Source organism: Anomalospiza imberbis, chromosome 32, assembly GCF_031753505.1.
Source record: "Anomalospiza imberbis isolate Cuckoo-Finch-1a 21T00152 chromosome 32, ASM3175350v1, whole genome shotgun sequence".
Taxonomy (NCBI): domain Eukaryota; kingdom Metazoa; phylum Chordata; class Aves; order Passeriformes; family Viduidae; genus Anomalospiza; species Anomalospiza imberbis.
In genome coordinates, this window is record NC_089712.1 from 1,044,855 (window position 1) to 1,060,724 (window position 15,870).

A 15,870-nucleotide genomic window follows, 5' to 3' on the forward strand; every position below is an offset into this window, starting at 1 on the left:
TTGTAATTGATCTTTGTGTATAGTGAGTTGCTGTAGAGGTTGGCAATAAATTAAGTTTTATTAACTGAAGTTGGTATTTGTATATTTTTACCTAGACTGGTTGTAATAATCTAATAAATTCCCGGTTTTAACCTAAATTGAGATTTGTATAGTTCTGTATTGTCAGTGTGGGTGTAGCAATTTGTAATAAATGACATTTTCCAATGGATGAAATGGATTCTTGTGTGTTTGTCGATCAGCAGTGCGGCTGTAGCAATCTGCAGGAAATGCCATTTGTCAACTGCAGTGGGTGTTTTGTGATTTGTGCCACCCAAAGCCAGGAGCAGATGTAAATGCAGGAGGATTTTGGCCATGAAAATCTCCAGCCATGCCCAGCACATGCCCCACTTGCACTCAGGCTGGGCAAGGGAAGGGCAGGTTTGGGATGGCAGCAGAGCCACACGTTGGCTCAGAACTCGCTGCAAAGGCCTGCTGAGGAGACTCTGGGACTCCACTGGGAGTAGAACTCCGAGCAGGAGCCACCCTGGCAGCAGAAATCATTCACCATGAAAAAAAGAGAGCAAATGTGGCAAAGCAGATGTGGGGATGCTCTGTGAGTCTGATAAAATGCTCTCAATCACCGCTGCCTAGGCACGTCTCCTGCAAAAATATTTTGTTAAAAACTGAACACCTCCCATGAAAGATAGATTGCGCTTTCCCCTTCACTTACCTTGCTGTGTGAGTGGAGACACTCTGTCCTTCTCACTGAGAATTTGTGCCCCTCAGCACCTGACATTTACTCAAAGATTATGTGCTACCACTTGGCACCATAAAGGAAAAGAGCCCTGCCCTCGTGACAGTGTTTGCAAAGTCTTCCCTCCTCCTGTCCCCACATGTCCCAAACGGAACCATCCCCTTGCTGTCCAAACTGTGCCTGGGGTGACTGAGGGCTCCAGGAGCTCAGGAGGGTGCAAGAGCACTGCAGGTGGAAGCATTTGCAAAGCTTCCTGAGCATCAGTAAACTCTGGCTTTGCCAGGCTTCCCCTGGAATGTTGTCCTACTCAAGAATGACCTTGGAGGACACTGTGCCTCCAGCTCACTCAAGTAAAGTTTGTTTTCTTCAAGGCTTGAATAGAGGAAAATGAAAATTGTGATTGCTAGAGTGAAATTTGGGGTTTGGTGCAGCTGGGTTTGCTCCATTCTTTATTGTGGAAAGTAGGGTAAAAGCTTTACATTCCCAGCAGAAGCTGACTACCAGCCCACACAGACCTGAATGAGGCTGAGGTGTGCTTGCTGCACGCTGGTCCAAGGGAAAAGCTGGACCCAAGTCCCCTTTTATTGCAGATGGAGCCTGTCTATACTGTTGTCTCCAGGGCTGTCTGTGGTAAGACACGGCAATCCAGCCGGTAGCTGTGGCTATGAGAGTTCCAACAGCAACCTGCTTCTCTAGAGTGAGGGACGAGGTCAGCCCGAAAGCCTGAAAGGTGTTCTGGGTACTGGAGGAGGCCAGGCTGTCCTTGTGCAGGGATGGCCTTCAAGGGGGACCTCACACCTTGTGCTGCTGACAGAGGGCAGCTGGTGGCCTTCCACAAAATGCTTCTTTTGTCCAGCTCTTTGAAATGTTCCAGCCAGCAACAATTCCTGCTGCTCACACCAGCCCCTTTCCACACCAGGAGGATTTTTTTTTTGTGTAAGCAGCCTGAGAGCTCAGTGGCAGGAGAATAAAATACTCAGCTGAGTGTTATCAACTCTCTGCCAGAAGCTGCAACCTCAGCCCCTTATCTCTTCAGTTGTCTCAGACATGGAGGAAGCAGCAGGAAATCACTGATCCTGGAAGGGAAAGCAGAAGGAGGAGTGTTGCCTTGATTTCTCAGGATTTTCTAAAGCCTTCTGAGTTTACATTCTTGTAGAGAATTTTCTCAGGCAACTTGCTGTAAACAACCTCTTGTTTTGCATTCCTTCATAGAGGCAGAGAAATTTGATAGACTGGTAGTTTGTCCAGTGTCGTTGGAGAGGTGGCACATTCACCCTCCAATCCACTGGCACCTTTTGAAAACTAGAAATGATTGGAGTCAGAAGAAATAAATTAGTCTCTTCATTGTGACCAAAGCTGAGTGCAACGTTTTTCCTTGTGTCCTCGGGTGACAGAGGAGAGGCAGTGGCTGCTCCCTGGGGCCTTGGGAGCAGTGAGAGCCATCCAAAATAGGATCTCTGATGGGCTGTGGAGATAAGAGTGACCAGCCAGCAATGCTCTGTGTGAGACTGGAGCCATCTGTGAATGTGAGCATGGAAAGCTGACCTTGCAAAACAGAGAAAAAGGGGTCCTTGGGTTATTTGCCACAGCTTGGAGGGGCTCTGAGTCACCTGCTCCAGTGGAAGGCGTCCCTGCCCGTGGCAGACGGGGCTGGATCTAGAGGGTCTTTAAGGTCCCTTCCAACTCAAGCCCCTCTGTGAGTCTGAATTACAAACCCACGATGACAAAGAGAACTCAGCAAACCTGGGTCCCGCTACATTATTGGAGGCTGCTGTAGTCACTTGTGTCACCTGGAGACTGGTTTGTATCTGGAGGAATTTTCATGGTCCCACAGTATTTAGGTGTGACAATCCTGGTTTAGGACCCCAAAAGATGCCAGAAGAGATTATTTGCAAGCAGAGAATTGGTTAAGCTGCCTGTGAACCTGATGGGAGAAGTGTACTCATGTTATTGCAGTGTTTTTGCTGTACAGGTAATATTTAGTTTCCATTTGGAATCTGCAATGTTCTTGCACAATGCTTGTATATGCATAAATACTGGCTGTAAATCCTAATTCCATCTTCACGCAAGGATGTGTAATCCATCAGGAATATCTAACACAGAGCCATATTAGCTTTGGCCTTGATGGTACGGGTTGCTTAAAGTGTGTGATGAGTAATGGTAGCTCTAACAATTATCCCTCTTGTTAATTTGTGTTGGGGAAGATGAAAGAGGAAAACCTTATAAATATGATTGCCTGGCAAAAGATTTGGAAAATCCAGACATTGAGATGAGAACTAGATTTGAAATAACAAACCTTGACTACTGAATAACTAGAAAACAATAGTATAGCCAGGTTGAAAGCAATCCCCCCTTCTGATTAAACAATGCGCTTTACCTGCAGATAGGTCCAAAGGTCAAATGGAATGCTCTGTCTCACCCCCAATGTATGGTTCATCCCACACCTGTGACCCTCCCCTGAAGTATCAGAGATCTGGGACCCCATTGGCCCAAGTCCTGTTCCAGCCCACCTTGCAGCCCCCTGATAAGGTGTGCCCAAGGGACTGGACGCTCTCTTGGACCTTCCCCTGGGACCCTCACCTGGAACCCTCGTTCCCTCTCTTTCCCTCTCCCTCTCTCCCTGGGCCTGCCACGAGTTGCGCCTGGCAACTCCAAACAGGGCCTTTCATCCCTTTTAATAAACCACATCTTCTAAGACCTGACTTCAGAGATCTCTCATCCATCCAAACCGTCCTGGAGACCCACGCTCGCTACAAATTTGGGTCAGTCCTTTATCAACCCTGTTGCATAGAAATCACTGTTTTAATCCCTGTGTTAGCTTTCACCATCCCCTTTCTCTTCTGAAAAATGGCTCAGAATGCTTCTGTTTGCTTCTGTATTGCTCCATTATGTTGACATGTAAGTTTTGCTGTATTTGCCTACAGAAGCCGTGCAGCATGGAGGGAGATGCTGTCTTGGAACCACATCCAATTGACCACAATTGCTTGAAAAAGAGACTTACCATCACTGTCACGAGCATGTGCAGGAGGTGCTCTGGCTACTTGGTGTCCAATTCAACCCCAAAAAGATTCTATCCTGAGAAAGTAATTTTCAGTCTAAAAAATGTTTTCATTTTAAGAAACAAGGAACTGCTCAACACTGAAATGGTTGTAGTTGCAAGGAAAGGCTGTTACAAATATTGGTTTATAACATAAAGGAAGGAAAAATCTTTGCTTTAAAAAAAAAAAAAAAAACCAAAGAAAGATATATGAAATAGTAACATAAAAAAAACCCAAAAAACAGCCATAAACCAAACATGCACCCATCCACCACCATCACTCCCCAAAACAAAAAGAATTCAACCAACCAAGCTACCAAACCCAAACTAAAACCAAATATATCCAAGGAAATAGGGACTAATAGAAAAAAAAAATTACTGTAGTAATTTTAAGCCCTGTGCTAGCTTTCACCATCCCCTTTCTCTTCTGAAAAAAGTCTCAGAAAACGTTTCTCTTAGCGCTAGTTTTCATGTTCCCTTATTAATGCTTTTTCTCTTCAAGCCAGGTCTCCTAAGCTCTCAGAGATAAGCATTATACCCTTGGTAGCTCAGCTACCTCAGGTGGCATAAAGAAGCAGAATGGTTCCTGTGACAGTGTTGGAAACAAAAAGTTTTAATAAAAGGCAAAATAAAAAAGCTCTTTACCGAGAAAACCCGAGCCAGGGCAAGAGGTTCTTGCTCCTGCTAAAACACTTCACAAAAGCGATGAACTCTTTTGTTCTCTTCTTTTTCTAGGGAATTGCTTAGGTGGGACTTTTTGGCTCCTGTCCAATTAGCTATCCTTAAGTTTGAGGTGAAGTCCCCAAGGTCCTATGAGGTGTCTTTTAACCAAACTGAGGAGAGAACCTTCTGGGCTTTTTTCCTTTTTGAGGAGACATGGGGTAACTTGTTTACTCTGTCAACAGGGGGCACATTCCTACGCCTGATGTTTATATTTAAGTGTTGTTTGCCTACAGAAGCCGTGCAGCATGAAGGGAGACGCTGGCTGGGGACCCACATCCCAGTGACTGCAATTGCTTGAAAAGCAGACTTACCCTCAGGAGCAGGAAGAGGAGCTGGAGCAGGAGGTGTACCATCAGTTTTGGGTTCAAAGTGAGCTTGCAAAGATTCTTTTTGGAGAAAGTAACTTTTAAAAAGTAAGGAAATGCAGAATACTGGAATGGTTATGGTTGCAAGGAAAGGCTATTACAAAATGTTAATGGTTTCTAATAGAAAGAATGGGAAAAGACTTTGTTTAAAAAAAAGAAAAGTAAAAGAAAGAAAAGAAAGAAAAAAACAAACCCCTTCCATTTCCCCCTGCCACGTGGCAGGTGATAGCCAGTTACCCCAAGGTCCTGGCCATGCTCCTCCTGGCTGCTGCAAAAATTACCCCTGTCCTGGCCGGATCCAGGACACAGGATCTGCCCTGCGGGTCCTGGCTCTTTCTCTGGGTGAGAGACCCCCATGGCATCTGCCCCGGCAAAAGGGACTTTGGGACAACCGATCGCTTATTGACATTCCCCCCTCTGCCCTGCACATACTGAACTGGCAGGAAGGTGACCCACATGTCACTCTAGGCACACTCTAGGCAGCAAGGACAAAGAAAGTTTTTGAGGGGCCTGGGTCTCAAGGTCTTTTGTTCCAGGAGTACCACCTGTTACTTTCAGCTTCTGCTCAGGGATAACCAGTGACCTCCTTTTTGCTCTACACCAGACAAAACCATGTGTGGCACATAAACTGTCCCTTTTTTTCCCCATTTATTTTCAAGTACATTCTCTCAGTAAGGACCATGGTGGCTCCTGCTCTGAGGTGCATTTGCCATCCCTCTAATACATTGTTTTGATGTTTTTTGAGAAATAGGCTCAAAATGCCACAGGGTTACTTCCTTCATTCCTTCATTCTTGGAGCTAAATATGGAGTTCCTGTGCAAGGCAAAGGCACTCCCGTATGAGCAGTGCAAAGGGGTCAGTCAAATCTGGTAACTGCAGAGCAGGGGTTGTCACCAATAACCTTTAAAAGATATAGAAAGGCTGTTGGACATTCTGGAGTCCAGTGTAACACCTCCATGGATTCCTCTAATGATTCCTACACAGGCTTTTCCAATAGTTCATAACTGGGGATCCATAATCAACACCATCCAGTCATTCCCAAAAAGGGACACAAGTGTGGGCTCTGGTGTTTGACAAATTGCTGCCTCCCTTTCTTTCCCCAAACTGCACTGTCCTTGTGAGTGGGACAGCCAGGAAATCAGACATGGGTAGGTATAGACATGGTCTTGAAAACAAATACAAGATGTCATTGAAAATGCGCTTTGGATGGTAATATTCAACACATTCTCAACTGCATGCTCTTATTCCCTCTCCCTGTAATGACTGGACAACACTTATTTTTGGTGCCAGCTGGCTTAAATCAGGAATAATCTTGGGTAGGGGGAAAATGACAATAAAACCATCTTAAACTGAGTATAAAATGTTTATCTGCATGTGTCAGTAACTCCAACGGCCAGCTGCAGTCAGCACAATTATCAGCCTGTAATTGTGCTCAGGGCCAGCGTGGGCCTTTCCAGGTCAGCTCCACCTGCACAGCACATGGGGGCCTGGGCTTGCTGCTGGCTTGTTTCCTTTTAGGAGACTGGGATGAGGAAAGGCTGGGGGGTTTTGTCAAAGAGATAATATTTGAGTGACCGTGTATGTGCTGGAAGCCTCACAGACTGACTGGCCCACGACAGGATCACCCAGTGCTGGGGCGGGGGGGCTGCACCTTGCTGCCCTGGTTAGGGGTGTTAAGCTGCTCCTTTGCCTCAGAGAGGGCCAAGTGCAGCACTTTTGTGCAGAAACACTTCATTAGCCCTGGTTTGCAAAGCTACTGCAGCAACTGGTGTGGCCAGAGCACCCCTTTCTGCACTTGGAAATGAGCTGAGTCGGTCATGGGACAAGGCAGGGCATTCCCCTGTGTGCCCATTGTGAATTCACTGTGCCCCGACTGTGTTGCGTCCCGCTCCTCAGTGACATCCCGCCCAGCCTGGAACATGGAACTCCCCGTTTCCAAGGACACGTGGCCATTGTCACCAGCACACAGCAGGACCGGTCAGACCCTTCAGCGGCTGCGTCGAGAGCGGAGGTGTTGGAGCGATAGCGAGTGTTGTTCCAGCTTGGTTGGTTCTAGCACACGCTGTTCAAGAGGCCAATCCACACACTGAGTGGAGGTAATTATTTACAGTTCTGTGCAGAAAGGTGGGGGGCTCAGGGACAAATTCACAAAGCCAGCACCACAAGAACCAGAGTGTCTTTGTATTTCTACATTTTGGCAAAGAAAGGAATTAGTGTTCACTGACTGCAAGTTCACTAGTTGTCTTCATAATTAATATTCTGTCTGCTGTTGTGTAATGATCCTCTCACTTCTCATGCTCAATAGTCTGCATGCTCAGACTCTCCCTTCTTCTTAGTGAGAGGCTTCTTGAGTGGATAGCCGTGGTCTGCCCCAGCTGGAATGGCCTTTTTCCTCACAGGAGGTGATTCAGCACAGTTTCTGCATTGGCTTTATCAGTTTGTTCCTTTCCTTGGGCATTCTGCCAAATGTCCTTGTGCCCATAAATTCTCCATTCTTTGTGTCCACCATCAGTGGTACACCCTTCTTCCCAAGCCTTGCTAACCTCCCCTGTGTCTGAGGAAACTGAAGCCTGTCAAGCCCTACACCTCCACAAGGCAATTCAGCCAAGAAGCACCCTGCCTTTCAAAGGCCTGGCCATCACTTAGAGCTTGTTGGCTACTTCTTGTTTCATGGGAATAATCTCCCTCCTTGCTGATGAGTCTTGAAAGCCACAAAGGAGAAACATCAGAGAACACATTTTCCTAACAAATATTTTGCATTTTGCAGATTTTTCAGCAGGATCAGTGGCTGTGTGGGAGCCAGAGCACCCGAGGCAGAGCGGGATGGCGGAGCTGTGGGCCTGGGCACGATCCAGAGCGTTCTGCAGGGCCCCAACCCGCACTGCGTCCCGCAGGGCCCCCAAGAGCACTGCGATGCCCGTCAGGGTGACCCAGGGGTCCCAGGACCAACAGGTGAGGGGCAGCTGTCGGGCTCTGCGGGTTGCCAGCGGGTGGGGGCTTGGCCGTGGTGTTGGTGTCAGGTGCTGCTGACCCCGCGGGACCTGTCGGGCAGGGCTGGGGCCCCCCTGGTGCTCCAAGGGCCCCTTTGAGGCAGCTGCCCCGGTGGAAACGACTCACAGGGATGACACGGAGGAGGTGCCAGCGGAAGTGGGAAGTTCTCTGATGGAAGTGGTTCTCAGGGATGCCATTGAGGAGGTGCCAGTGAAAGTCAGCCGTTCTCCATGCTGGGACACTCAGGAAATTCATGCTCTGGGCATGGCTCTTGGTCAAAATGCATAGATTTCTCATTGTTCTGTCTTTGCCCTGCACTCACCGAACATATCAGGAGAAAGGAAACGCTCTAACAATACTTTTTAGTACTAGGAGTAGCCATTTCTTTGTTCTCAGCTGTGATGCATAGTGGAGAGCTCCAGCTACATGCACACCATTTTCAAAGCTTTTCCAAACAAAGAAATTTTAGCATTTTTAGCAGCCAAAGCCATGAATCTTCATTGGTTCTAAATTACATCAGTTCTTCAATTAAGTAATATTCTATCTTCGGTATTGATGTCTCCCTTCACATGGTAATTAGTGCACATCTTTCAGTCCATTTATCATAGCTTTTCAGATTTTTTCTAAGGCAATTTTGCCTACGGAATGAAGCAGTTGGATGGCAGTAGTTGTTTTCATTAAAAAATGTACTTAGGCTGATGAACATTTTAACCTCCAGCAGAATGCAATACATTATTTACTAAATGATGAGATCAGCCAAGCAACCCAAATTTTGTAATATCTGATTAACCTAGGATAAACTGCTTCCATTTGACACCTGCAAAGAATTGCATCTAGAGCTGAGGACAAGAGAAAGGGCTCTCATGCCTGTTGAGAGTCGAAATTCACCTTATGCAGGTGAAATTCTTCTTGGAGCTGACTCCAGGATGTGCTTCCTTAGTACCAAATAAATCCCAGCATCAGGTCATGTCCAAAATTCTTACATTTTTGTCAACCACTCTCACCTGGATTGTTAGCTGAACACTGGCCAGTTCAGTGTTACTCAGGCACTTGATTTCAAGGGAAGCCTGTGCCTATAAATTCCAGCAACTGGGAAAGGATGACTTGCTACTTGAACGCTTGGCTGCATTAGAGGCTAAGGGAGGGTTGCTCTCTCAGGGCAGTTTTGTAGCCGGCTGCTTGCAGAGGGAGAACTGTGTCAAAGCAGCCCTTTTTAGTGATGTGACAGCAAGCCTTCTCAAATACAGCTCTTGTTTAAAGTGAAGGGCCTAGTTAATCAGCAGTGATGGAGAGTAGGCTGAAGTTTTTACAGAAAATATCTTTTTCCTTTTAGCCAAATGCCAGCGAGGCATTGCACAATGGAAGTGCGCAGAATGTCCAATTGAATAACCCACTTGGAGGTAAATGTGAAAGGTTGCCTTTCACATTTTGCTCAATATCTGTAAGACTTTCAACTTGGTAATTCATTTTTGCAGCATATTCTCGGGACAGGGGATCTCTTGTGTTCAGAGATCTTGGCTGGAGGTGGTATGCCCTCAGGTCAAGCTTGCAGTCTCTTGTCACTGCATGTAGCCACTGGTTTGTTTTCCCCTGAGAAAGCCTGCCAGTCCTTCCTTGTTCCCATACTGCTTGATGGGATGCAATTTGGAGCATTGAGGTCAAGGTTTGGACCACTCCATGCACTTGGTAGCTAAGCTTTTGGTTTTGGGGTATCTAGGCACTGTCGTTATCCTTTAAATTTAATTGGGAAATTGAAAGAAAATGACCTGAGGAAGTTGCATAGAGAATTTCACAAGGTCAGCATGGGAAACTTTGCTTGATTTAATTTTTTTTGTCTTGGTTGTTAATAAGCGTGTATTGCCACAACACTGTGTTGGGTTCTTTTCAAGGAAATGGAAAGGAAGATACTGATGTCATCTTCCCCACGGATTCCATCATTTCCCACAAAGCACAACGTGCTTGGGTGATGTCATTTGTTATTAATCTGTTCTCAGTGCTGTTTCCCCAAGGAGCCTGGCTCCAGGCAGACTTGAGGTGCACATTCCCCGTACAGGCACTCAGTGGTGCTGCCTGCAGCAGTGACCTGAGCCAGGTACAGCCAGCTGCCCGGAGAAAAGCAGGCTCTCACCTGGCTGTGGCTGCAGTCACCTGCCTGCAGGGACTTCCCTGCCACTGCAAGTGCAGCTCTTGCTCTGCCTTAGCCTCGTGCAGAGCATTTTAAACTAGCATCATGGTGGCTTTCCAGAGAGACAAAGCTAAACTTCAGATTTCTCCCTGGGGACGTTCTGTTTCACATGTGGATGATGATTTGTGTGATTCTTGGTGGTGGTCTACACAGATCCTAAGGGAATATTTAACATTCAGTAACTGGGGTGTGAGGACTGGCAGTAGTGAGACAATTGTGGAACTTGGTGCCGCTTTGGCTTTAGGCTGGCACAGAGAAACTCAGGTGAGACAGGTCTGGTTGATGGTAGGGTACAGGGTGCCTTTGCAACCTGCTCCATGCAGTACCAGTTAGGGACTGGGCTTTGTCACAGAATCAGAGAATCAGAATCAGAGTTGGAAGGGATCCACAAGGATATGCAAGTGCAGCTCTGTCCCCAAGAATCCCCAAGAAAGGTCAGTCTCCGTTGTGTGTGATGGCAGGGACAAAGCTCCCGGATTTCTCACCAATACGCATGAAGTCTCCACCAGCCACTAAGCAGGAGTTCCTGGTTTCAAAACAGCGCCTGCTGCGTCATATCCCCTCCCTTGACCTGCTGGCCACGCTTCACCTGATGCAGCCCAGGACACGGTTGCCTTTCTGGGCTGCCAGCACGCGTTGCCAGCTCTTGCCCAGCCTCTCATCCACCAGCACCCCCAAGTCCTCCCCACCTTCATCCCAGCCGCCCCCATCCCAGCGCAGCATCCCTGCCCAGCAGGGACAGGCCATGTCCCAACCCCAAAGATGCAGCACTTTGCACTTGGCCTTGTTGAATCTGATGAGGTTCCCAGGGCCCTACTTGCCAAGGTTCTCCATGTCGCTCTGGATGGCATCCCAGGCCTCTGGAGTTGTCAAACTTGCCAAAGGTGCATTTAATCCCACTGTCCATATCATTCTTGACATAGCTCAGTGCTTGAGCTTACAAAGAGGAGAAATCAAATGAAAACCACCATGCATATAAAGAGTTTTTCATAAATACCTCCCCTCCAGTATCACTCCTTTACATGGCATTTTTAATGACTGTTCCTTCCTAATGCTTTACTGTCTGGATTCGTAGTGATCTATAAATTCTGAACAAATAGAGTTTCAACAGTCTTGGTACATCCTTTTGCGTCAACTACCTTGCTTCCTCCCACTCCCCATTTGACAATTTGTTTTCTGTTTTTTTTTAACTGAAGTGAAAATACCAGAGCTCAGGAGAGCCCCACACAGCTCTCCAGATCTTGTGCCCGAGAGAAAGAGAACGATGCCCACGAACCCTGCAAAATTCTTCCAGAGACCTTTCAGTACTGTTTCTCAACGACCCATCAGAGACAGGGTGATTCATTTACTGGCTCTGAAGAATTACAAGAAGTCAAAGCTACTTGCCTGCTTAGAGAGAGAGGGAGTTGTGGAAAAGGACAAGGAATCCCTTGGAAAGATCCTTCAGGAGGTGAGATCCTGGAGCTGCTGCCTGCAATGCTAACTCTTAGCAGTCTTACTTCAGGTTTCAATTAGAATCTAATGAGAGGCTCAGGAAATGCTCCTTGTTTGCATTTTCCCATCAATTTTACCCAGTTTCCACGCAACTGCAAGTCCATGTTACAAAAAGAAAGAAATCCTCAAAACTTGTTGTTTTTCTAGAATAGCTGGCAGTGATAAATTCTTTGTAATGTTGTTGCTTCTCATGCCTTATTTGAACCCTCCCTCTTTTCCTTGCACTGTTGAACTGCTTGATGAAGTAACTTCACAGGGTGAAACTCTCAAGTGGGTGAAACACTTAGCTGAGGTCCTTAAAATACCCTGGGACAAGTTTCAGAGGAGAGAATTTTGGTAGCTGCACAGGGCAGTATTTCATTTGAACGGACTTGGTGGCCTCTCAATGGTATTTGCTTCTACTTGGGTCTGTGGGGGTTGCCTTCCAGGGAAGGGTGTTCCAGGCAAATCCTACATGAGAAAGGTGGTGGCCCAACTTTGAGCACAGAGTTTCTTTGCTCTTGTGTGGATTGAGTCTTCAACTTCCTTGGCATCTATTATTTCTCATAATTTTCCAGTTGTCCTTTTAGTGCCACTGGTATTTCTTTATTACAGCCATTCATCCGATTCACATTGACTGAAGGATGCAGTGGCTGTTTCCTTCCTTGTTCAATAGTCCCCGTCAGTGTAGGCTGTTGCTGAATTATGCAAGCATTAATGTATCAAGTAGCAATATTTCCTTTTTAGCTAGGAAAAAAGCGATGGTAAGATTTCAAAGCTCAGCTCCTTAGAGGGCAAGGGATGAAAGAAAATTCTCCTTTCTGTTTCTTCTTGTTAATGTTTAAGGAGATTTTGAAGGAGTAGTTTCTTGTTTGCAGTGTGAACTGCCTCAAGATACTGGTTTGCATTCTGAAAGGGCTTTGTGAACAGCACTACATCCTGAAAATGGTTATTCACATTTTTCTTAACTTCATGGGGAGGTGGTGTTATTTTTTGCTATACATGAAAAACCAGTAGGGAGAACTTGCTGAGCTCTTATACTCACAGCCTTCCTTCTCTTCCAACACCGCCTTAGTTCTGCTTTTAAGAAGTGAATTCCTGATTCTGGGTATCTTTGTTACTTTTAAGCTGTTGAAGTGTAGCTCTAGGTAGGTTATCTCCTGTAAGAGTTCCATAGGAAGCTGTAGTTTCCTCTGAGCAGACACTTGAGAAAGAAAAGCAGTTCTGTTTGCAGAGACAAATGCCAGCATCCTGTGGTGCTTCATGGGATGATGAAAACATGCCCTGTTACAGGTCCAGGCTGTGCTCTGCCATGGCAATGTAGCTGGGTGAAACAAGAGGGCAGCAGGTGTCCTCCTGAGGGTGGAAAAATATGGACTTGCTCATGGAGATGATGTTCTCCAGGTCCTACTCAAAAGAAAAGGAAAACAGAAAGGAAAAACCTGGCCTCTCCATGTATTTCAAATGGTGAAGACTGAGAGTTCTGGCATAGTGTACCTTGATTCTCAAAGCTGTGTTAAAGACCAAAAAACCTGGATCTCTGGTGCAGGGAGAGGTTTTCATAGCGTCCATTTCCTCCATGCTTGCAGCACTTTGGCATTTACTTACATCCAAATTTCTACAGCCCAAATGGACCACACCTGTTTAATCTTGTTGCCTCTTACATGACAGCTGCTTTCTTCTTCACATCAAACAAAAGTCCTGGAAAACTGGTGCATGATTTTCTTTTCAGCTTTGCTTTAGCTTTGCACTACCAGTTTTACATCTGTAGTCTGCCTTTAGGTGTAGTGAATATTGACGTTTTGAATGTCTGACCGTAGGTAGCCAGCCTGGATACAAATGAGAATTCTTTCAGTCTGAAGGAACATTTCTTCAAAGACATTCAGGTTGATTGGCCTGGCTACAGTGAAAGAGATAGAAAGACATTGGAGGTGACCCTTTTTCAGTAAGTTCAGTCAGGACAACAGCCATTTCAAAAAAACCCTCTGGGAAATGAAGATCTGTTTTCGCTGTGAGGAAAGAGCGATGACTGCTGATATTTTTGCCTTGTAACCTGAAATGTTGGACCATCCTTACAGAAAAACAGCTCCATCTCCAAATGCCACCAGCACCAGCCAGTCACCGTCTCTGGGATCTTCTGAAAGAAATACTCCACCAAGAACAGCTCGGGTATTTTGTGAATTTTTAAACATTCTTTACCCTAGATGATGTTTTATCCCACTTGCTCTTGGGGTCCAAGCTGTGATATGAAGCAGTAGTGTTGTCTTTATATCATATAAACCCGAAGTGTGTACGTCTAATGGGATTCCTGTATACTTTTCAAGATGCTTACAATGTCAAAGCCTGCCACAAGCTTGCACACATGACTTGTTTCTTATGGTGCATAGGAAACTCTGCTAAGGACAAGGTGTGGACATGTTTTTGGTACCTAGCTGTGTCTGTGCAGGGTTCTTGACGATATGGCAGCTCTAGTACCTAAATCATGCACGGTGATGCCAGTGCTACTGTTTGAAGAGAAATCTCAGGGAAGTCTAGCATAAGGACAAATTCCAGTACTGAAGCATTTGTAGGAAACTTGTTTTTCTGTCCTAAGCAGCATTTAGGCTCCCATTTTGATTCAGGCTATCCCATGTGTGAGGAGGGGACTCTGAATCATCAGGGAATACCTTGGACTTGTCAGGCTTAAAATCAAGAGATGGCCAGTACAAGAGGGCAAGGAAAAAGGTTTGAAAGAATCTTGGAAAACGCTGCATGAAAGGTATATTTTCTATGCCTTAAAAGAATTCTCTTTAAACAGGAGGGAGGACACAGCTCTGGTTTTCCCTAGCTCTTTTCCCAGCCCGAGCAGGAAATGCTGCAGTGCCCAGCATCCTCTTATGTCCTACCTCCATGCCCACAGCATTTCTGTCAGCAGGCTGGCACAGAGCCGTGTCTGGCAGTCCTGCTCTGAGCTGCTGATGTGCACGGGTGGGAGCAGCGTGTGCTTGGTAGGGGAGAGGCTGTGACCCAGGGTTTCCTCTGGAGAGCAGCAGGAGTGAGACCTGCAGCCAGGCTGGGGCTTCTCTCTGTTGTTGTTATCATCTCTGCACTGGACACGCTGTGATCAGCACCGCACCGGCGGCTTCTTGGGGCTGCTTTAGTGAATCGTGTGGGTATGTGACAGCAAGAGTTGAGTGTGTTCCTGGTGTGTCTAAGCAGAAATAGGGAGCAAGATAAAGCCAACCTGAGCTCCTCATTTTGGGGAAGCCTTTGATAGAGGTGCTGAAGGAAATGTCTTTCTCCCAGAACCATTTAGCTACAGATTTGGAGGAGGACTCGCTGAATACTCAGGTGAGAAAGTAGGAATGAAATAGCGAACATATTTAGCTGCAGCACCTCCTTGTATGACAGGCCGGTTTAGGTAAGAAAGGTGTGTGTTCAACCATTGCCAGGTCAGAAATGCTGCTTTTTCAGAGCAAAACTAATTGGGATCATCTTTGCAGAAACAGCCTCTGGCTTCTGCCTTTATCAATCCTGTGATGACCAAGAAGCAGAGGATTGACCAAGAGCCCAGTCATATCCAGCCAGCAGCTGGTGGCCACTCTCCTTCTTCCTTGGACCTGCCTTCCACATCCTGCTCACCTTTGAACCTGTCGCCAAGTGTCAGCTCCATTTCCACCTCCACCCATGAGCTACAAGAGAAAGATAAAATTCAGACTCCCTCGGGAATCCCAGTGCCTGTCAGGGTGCAGGGGAAGACTCCCAACTCCAAAGGTGAGAAAACAGAGTTAGACAGAGTGAAAAAACTCCATCCTTTGGAATTCGCTTGCCATGAGCAAAGCCAAAGAGATGAGCAGAGAGTGCAGGACCCAAGCAGAAAAGGAGTCACACGGTCCAAGTGCAAAGGGTATTAAAGTGATGGACCACTTTTAGATATGCTTCCATTTCATTTTTTACTGGATATCTGTATGGTTTTTTAGACATATCTAACCTCCCCTCCACCGGCACCTCCAAGTCCTCCCCACCTTCATCTCCAAGCCTGTCTTGGTGCCAGGGAATGCCCCAACCCCAAAGATGCAGCACTTTGCACTTGGCCTTGTTGAATCTGATGAGGTTGCAAGGGCCCCACTTCCTGGTCCTTCCGGATGGCATCCCATGCCTCTGGGTTTGGCAAACCTGCTGAGGGTGCACTTAATCCCACTGTCCGTGTCATTCTAGACATAGCTCAATGCTTGAGCTTACAAACTGGGGAAATCATATAAAAGCATCATGCATAAAAATAATTTTTAATAAAAACTTCCCATCCAGTATCACTCCTTTACCAGCTTTTAATGACGGTTTCTTTTTAATGCTTTACTGTTTGGATTCTTGGAGATCTGTAAAT

General features: G+C 46.4%; 1 long non-coding RNA gene across 1 annotated transcript; it reads left to right on the forward strand.

Annotated features, from left to right (window-relative positions):
• The first annotated feature begins 11,233 nt into the window (after positions 1–11,233).
• LOC137463939 (uncharacterized) lies at positions 11,234–13,674 on the forward strand. The gene is made up of 3 exons (XR_010994028.1): positions 11,234–11,484; positions 13,328–13,452; positions 13,586–13,674. It is a non-coding gene; the product is annotated as an uncharacterized lncRNA (long non-coding RNA).
• The last annotated feature ends 2,196 nt before the right edge of the window (positions 13,675–15,870 follow it).